Below are 6,845 nucleotides of genomic sequence, written 5' to 3'. Positions count from 1 at the left end.
TCGAGCCTTCAGATCAGACCTCGGCCCTGGCCAACACCTGGATGCAACCTGTAAGGGACAGTGAGGCAGAGGGCCCAGCTAAGCCACCCTCCGGTTCCCGACCCATGGAAACTGAGATAAAAAATACGTGTAAGCTGCAAAGTTGAGGTGACTTGTTCCACAGAAACAGACAACTAATCCAGCATCACTTGGAAAACCTCCTCTTCCCAACATTCTTATGCACTCCATTCGTTTTCTAGAGTTGCCATAACAAAGCTCCACAAACGGGGGCATTTAGGACAACGGAGAGGTCCTCTCTCACAGATCCGGAGACTGGAAGTCTGAAACCAACGTGTCGGCAGGGCCACGCTCACGCTGACACCTGGGAGACCCTCCCCGCCTCTTCCCGCCTTCCGACTCCCTGCTGGTCCTTCGCTCGCAGCTGTGTTGCTCCAATCTGTGCCTTTGTCACTTGGCCATTAGATGAAGACCCACCGTACTCTGGTATGAGCTCATCACGGCTTAAAGAGTCACATCTATCACCCAAGCAAGGCTACAGCCTGAGGTGCTGGGCGTTCGGACCTTACCTATCTTTTAATTAATTTATTTATTTTTTTGGTTGGGGGTGGAATTCAAGCCATAATATACACAAGGGCGCTTTGAACTGCATGATGAGTTAAACAACTCAGAAACAATTTAATCCGTTTTGACGAAGATCTTTTCCAGAGAGTAAAGGTCTGTGTTGTCCCTGATTCATGTGTGACTGATTAAATAGGAAACAAAAGCGAGACTTGTCAGGGACATCAATCATCCATAATATTTAACCAGCACTCAGAAAACCCAGTGACGCACGACCGTAGAAAAAAATGCTTCAGCCAGATGACCTTTATAATGTTTCCTGTCCCCACGGTTCTTCTCCAGTGGAGGAAGGTGGCAGGGCACAAAAGGATGGCATTTTGTTTCTACCACTAATGCCAGTAACGCGAGGTGTATGGACGTGGAAGGCCACAGGAGTTGAAGAAGTAATCGAATGTTTGATATCGTTTCCAGGCGAACGTTTTTATGGTGGCGACAAGACCTTGCATCTAGATGACGCGTCACAATGTACATCCGTATTTCCTCCCTGGTGCTGTGCCTTTCGCCGAGTGGGTGCCCAGCTGGTGCAGGTGGGACAGGCTGAAAGGGCTCGGGTGGGACATGTGCTCGCGGGGGTTGTTATCTTTATTTTCAGATGAGCTAGGGCCTGGGGACACTAAGTTTTGCAGAGTGTCATTGAAATGGCCTACTCAAGGTCATTTCCAGGAGTTAAAGCCAGGCTGTCCGATTCGTGGTCTAGTACCTTTGTCCTTAATATAATACCTAGAACAGTAGCACAAAAAGGTGTCCTCACGGGGGTGGAGTCAGGAGTCAGATCGTGGAAGCCATGAAGAAGAGAGAGACAAAGAAGGTCCACGCTCTCTGAAAAAGTCCAGACACAGGGGCAGAGAGCAGACCTCCCCTGTTCTTCCTTTAGAGGCACAGCTAGGAGGCGTTTGTGTGCTAGGTGTCCTCAGGAACCTGAAGCCCTTTCTGAATGTCACGACAGCAGTGGGCAGAAATGTTCTAATCAAGAAGCAAAGTCTCACTGGAGAACACCTCGTTGGAGGCATTTCGGGAACCAGGCCCGTCGATCGCAACACTCAACAGTGTTACCTCCCGGGCAGGCACTGTGGTGCCTGAGCAAGAACCAAGAAGGATCTCAGTAAGTCGGGACACCAGGCTCTGGTCTCCCAGACAAACACTGTTCCTCTGATGTTATCCATCTTCTCTGATCATTAAAGAGCCACATCCCTGAGAAGTCCACTGACCGCCCCCAAAGCATGGCGCATTTGGAAAGGCGTGTGGAAGGCCCTCTCGACCTTAAGCAGACTGTGGGATGGGGAGCTACGGGCAGGTTGTTGGGAAGCTGGGCCCGGTTTCCAGTCTTTCTGTAAGTAGCCGAGGATCTCGGACAAGCCCTTCACCGTAGCCTGAAGGCCTCTGGTTTCCAGGATAAGATGAGATGATCCCAATGAGACAGCATGCCACACTTGGGACCCTTGCCATACAGCCTGCCCCAAACGCCTTAACCAATACGGAATGGATTGGCTCTGGAAGCCCAGGTATAAGACAGGGTTGAGGCTTAGTTAAAGCCACCGGCTCCGTCCCATGTCTCAGATTCTCTCAGCTCTGCCCTCTGCAACGTGTCGACTTCACCTTTGCAGAAGAAAGGTATACCCGTAAAGCAAGAAAATGTGTCAGGCATCCTCCAGCTGACTCTCCCTCACTCAGCCCCAGCCAGAGTGAGGTCACAAGCCCGCTGGTCAACCGGTCCCTGGGAGGGATGGCTGAGGTGTCCCTGAGCCGGCCTTCCGGAGAGAGGGGACACTCCCCTGCCTCTGCTGCAGCTGCTCTCTGAAGTTCCACCGAATTCTAAAGACTCGACGAGTTTTACGAAATCACAAAAATGGATCACAACAGAAAAATCAAGGAAGCCAAAATAGCCACACGATACGGAAGAAAAATAATTCTGTACAGTTTAAATAAATTGTCCCTGGGTCTCCTAGCGACGCTGTGTGTAACTTGAGACCGGTGTCCGTTGGCTCTTCGTGAACCGCAAAAAGGTGTTACGTGGAAACGTCATCTTCTTTGTGATGGTTTTATGCTACGGCCGTTCCTCCTGGTGCACCTGCCGTTCCCTCGTCCTGAAGGAGCAGCACTGGCTTAAACACGCCAAGAGGACGAGGGCGGAGATGCTACTTTGCGTCTGTTTCATACTTTTTTACTTTCTGTCTGTTTCATACTCTTTAGTGTGTGTGTGTGTGTGTGTGTGTGTGCGTGCGCGCGCGCCTGTGTGTATGTGTGTGCGCGTGTGTGTGTGTGTGTGCGCGCGCGCGCCTATGTGTGTGCACCTGTGTGTATGTTTGGGTTTCTCTCTTAGAATCAAGGCGTATTATTCAATAGGAATTGGCCAAACTAATAATGAATCTCCTATTTGATTGTACTCATCAGCTTTTTTCTAGACTAAGTTTTCTAAATCATTTTCAGGTTCCAGGTCAGAATTACACAGGCATCTTTTTTAAGTTTATGGCAGGCCACGGTCTCTTATAAACTTACAAATGAGACATGATAGCTAGCTAGGTGATATTTCCGTGATTTATGTTATCGTCTCTAATTATAACCTGTGTATCAAGATAGTAGTTTGTATAACAATCAAATGTTTTATTCGACTGAGTAAATGCAGTAGGCTCCTGATACAATCGCATCGGTTTAATATGGTCAAGATCGTCTCTCTGACTGCTATTTTGGCAAAGTCTTAACTTCAGATGCCACCTTCGAGTGAGAGCTTGATGGCGTTCACACACGTTTGCCCCGTCACTTAGAAACGAACCCGCCGAGGCCCTTCGAATGGGCTGTTCGAACACTTGCAGGAGGAGAGAATGTTAAAACTGCTAGAGTTCGTTTAGCCCACTACTCTCTCTGCCCAGAATACGTCACCAGGGTCAAGTGATACAAACATTCCCCAGGTGAAAATAATTAGATATTGGCCACATACAAGTTGAACCCCAGATCCTGCGACTCTAGATACAAATAGTTTTCCGTAACGTCTTCTATGCTGATTTCTTTAGAACAAAGATGCCCAGAGATGCCTTGGGCTGACAGGACTTCCAGCAGCCCTGGCGGTTAGGTTGCTAAGTACTGGACAGAGAGGGGGGCACTGACCCAAAGCACGTTTGTTCTCGGTGCTTGAGGATGGCAGGCTGCTGCTGTTCAGGACTTGGTTTTAGAGTCGAGACCCATAAAAGAACAAGCACAAAGAAACACACCTTTCATACACAACCGGCCCCCAAATTGAGGGGCATGAGCTAACGGGGACGAAAATCTGTCAGACGGGCAACCCAGACAGGCTAAGTACCGGGCGGCCGGGTTTTCAGAAGAGCTGCTCACTCTCACGAGAATGGCATTTGTAAGTATTGTTACAGAAATGAGTCATAGGGTTATTACACGTCTTGTACCAGCTAGCAGAAAATAATATTTACGGAAATTACAGGCTCTGAGCAATAAGCTTCCAGCAGGGAGAGCACAGGCAGACCAGAGGGTACGGCCCTCAACCCAGTAGCTCCGCCACTAGGAAACCCTCCTAAGGAAATTACCAGATCTCAAAATGTACGTTCGAGTGCGTCTAATTCCTTATTATTTAGTTAGCTCAATTTTCGAATATTAAACATTTACAATAGAGTGTTGATTGGCTTTCTTATACTACAGAACGGTGTGCTATCATTAAAAATAATTACCACGGCGTCTAATAACATGGGGGAAACGTTTATAATATAATTAGTGTGGTAGTTTCCAGGGCGTCATGACAAATTACCACGACTGGGTGACTTTAAACCACAGAATTTATTCTCTCGCCCTTGTGGAGGCCAGAAGTCCAAAATCAAGGTGCCAGCCAAGGTGTCGGCGGGGACGGCCGCACCCACGGCTCTAGAGGGGACCTCTTTCTTGCCTCTTCCAGCTGCTGTTGGCTCCAGGTGTCTGCTCGCTTGGGGCTGCAAGGTTCCATTCTCTTCCCAGAGAACGGTCAAGATGAAGTTGGGTTACACTGAGAACTGGTGTCTCGTCCACAACGAAGGAGAAAATGGACTGCAGATCGAGTCCACCAGGGAATGGAGAGGGTAAGGGAAGAGCTGACCGGGCAGGGCCAGGCGAGAGCCACCCTTGGGGACCAACCTGCCTCCAGGGTTCATCGAGGCAGACGATGCCCGGGTGTGTCCTGGGACCCTGAGAGTTAATAGAGGAAAAGTCTGTGCATTCGTTTCCCGCGGCTGCCATAATGAAGTACCACGAATGGGCGGCTTAAAACAACGACACTTGTCCTTCGCCATTCTAGAAATGTCAGCGGGGTCGGCTCCTTCTGGAGGTTCTGAGGGGGAATCTGGTCCGCGCCTTGCTCCCGGCGGCTGGGGGCCTTGCTTGGCTTGTAGTCTCCGCCTGCATGTGACACGGACTCATTCCCTCTGCCTCTGTCATTGTTTTTGTATGAGGATGCCAGTCACTGGACTAGGGCCCGCCCCATCTTAACTAATTACATCTGCAAAGGCCCTATTTCCAGATAAGGTCACGCTCCAAGGTTCTGGGGAGACGCGAATTTTTAGGGGACGCTGTTCAACCGAGGGCAGCTGGCATGGGGTGCTCTTAAGTCAATCCAGTGTGGCTGCGGGGCAAGGTGAGAAGCCTGGAGAAGGGAGATGGGCTGAGCACGGAGTCACAGGGACCATTTGCAATGAGTCTGCTCAGGGCCCAGGGCCAAAGGAACACAAACGAGAAGAGAGCAGAGGGCATTTCTAAAAGAGCCTGAGCGGAGGAAGCACCTTACCGTGAGTCTGGCTCCAGGGCACAAATCTACCCAGACCCCAAAGAACTGTGCAGTCCCCTCTCTCTGCTTGTGACAACAGACAGCGCTGAACGCGTCTGGGACAGGAGAGTAGACGACGATTCTCACCTCAGAGCTTTGCCTGTGTCATAGGACGTATGCCCATACGTGTGCGACAGCGTGTAACGTGCACGCATGCTCTGTAACCCGGCATTGTTCTAATCAAAGGCGTGAAACTGTTTTAGGACTGAAACTAACCGGAGAGCCTCTTATTATCTGAGAGCGATCAGACAGGAAGGAGAGGCGGCCAGCAACTCATTCCTGGTCAGAGGAGGTTTTGCACGATACATTCTAAAGGGAACTCAAGAGACTAATGTACGTGGCGGGATTTGGGGTGACTTTTATCTCTTTTTTTAACGTAATGCTTCCTTTTATAATGCTTTTTGAAAATGCAGGGTTTGCTTCCACAAAAGCTAACTTTTAGAGTTGAGAACAGAATGTCCGTAACCGGATCCATGCCTTGGAATGGGACGCAGTGACCGCACCTACCCTCTGAGCCACCTGACGTCCCAGCAGACCCGGCCCAGAGAGGGGACACAGGAGAGGGAGGAAAGGCGGAGAGAGCAGCAGCCTTCGGCAGTGGCTGCCACCGCGCCAGCTCTGCCTTTGAAGCAGCAGCAAATGACACCGTTTCCCAGTGTGACCGAGACCCAGGGACTGCGACCTGGAGAGAGCAGGAAGCCTGCTCTCCGTGCCACCAGCCCACAGAGGCACACAGAGCAAATTCTGGCACCTGGTGTCCACGGCTCGGAACCCCAAGCCCCGGGAGCCCCAAGCCTGGGAGCCCAGAGACAGCGGCTTCTCCCCACTCCCCCACTCCGTCCACACAGCCGTGACCTGCAGGCGCCTTGCTGAGAGGATGAAAGGCTCGGACTCTTGTCTGTTCACTGATTTTGTTTTTTCTTTCAAGCTGGTTTTGTTTGGCTTTTAGAGATGCCAGTTTTCTGTGGAGCGGTAGCCAAGGGAGTGTCTACTTGGACACGAAAGCAAAAAATGCCAGGGTCACGGGCACAGGACAACTAGGGAGGAGCCCCAGCTGCTGTCTGTTGTCGTGAGCCGAGGAGTCCAGGCCTTCAGTCAGGGAAGAAGGGAGACGGATAACAGCATGTGTGTTCAGCAAGGTCCTTTGGGGTAAAACAGCCCTCCTCCCACCCTCCACCCTCAGGGCGTCCCCGCTGCCCATTCAGAGAACCCAGCTCAGGGACTCTGTCATGGACTCGCCCAGTGCACGTGTGTCAGAGGGCAGGTGGGACCTCAGAGGGGGCTTGGGATGGTTTTGTAGGAAGCCCGCATGGTGACATCTGGTGGCCAGAGGGATCCAGCCAGCCAACAGTTTGGCTATCGGCCTCTGCCTCATGTCTCCTGAGAGGACTTCAGACCTACCGATTACCTTTCTAAAGATTTAATTATTGTT

The sequence above is a fragment of the Pteropus alecto genome, unplaced genomic scaffold (genome assembly GCF_000325575.1).
Source record: "Pteropus alecto unplaced genomic scaffold, ASM32557v1 scaffold143, whole genome shotgun sequence".
Classification (NCBI taxonomy): Eukaryota; Metazoa; Chordata; class Mammalia; order Chiroptera; family Pteropodidae; genus Pteropus; species Pteropus alecto.
This window is presented reverse-complemented; position numbering follows the sequence as displayed.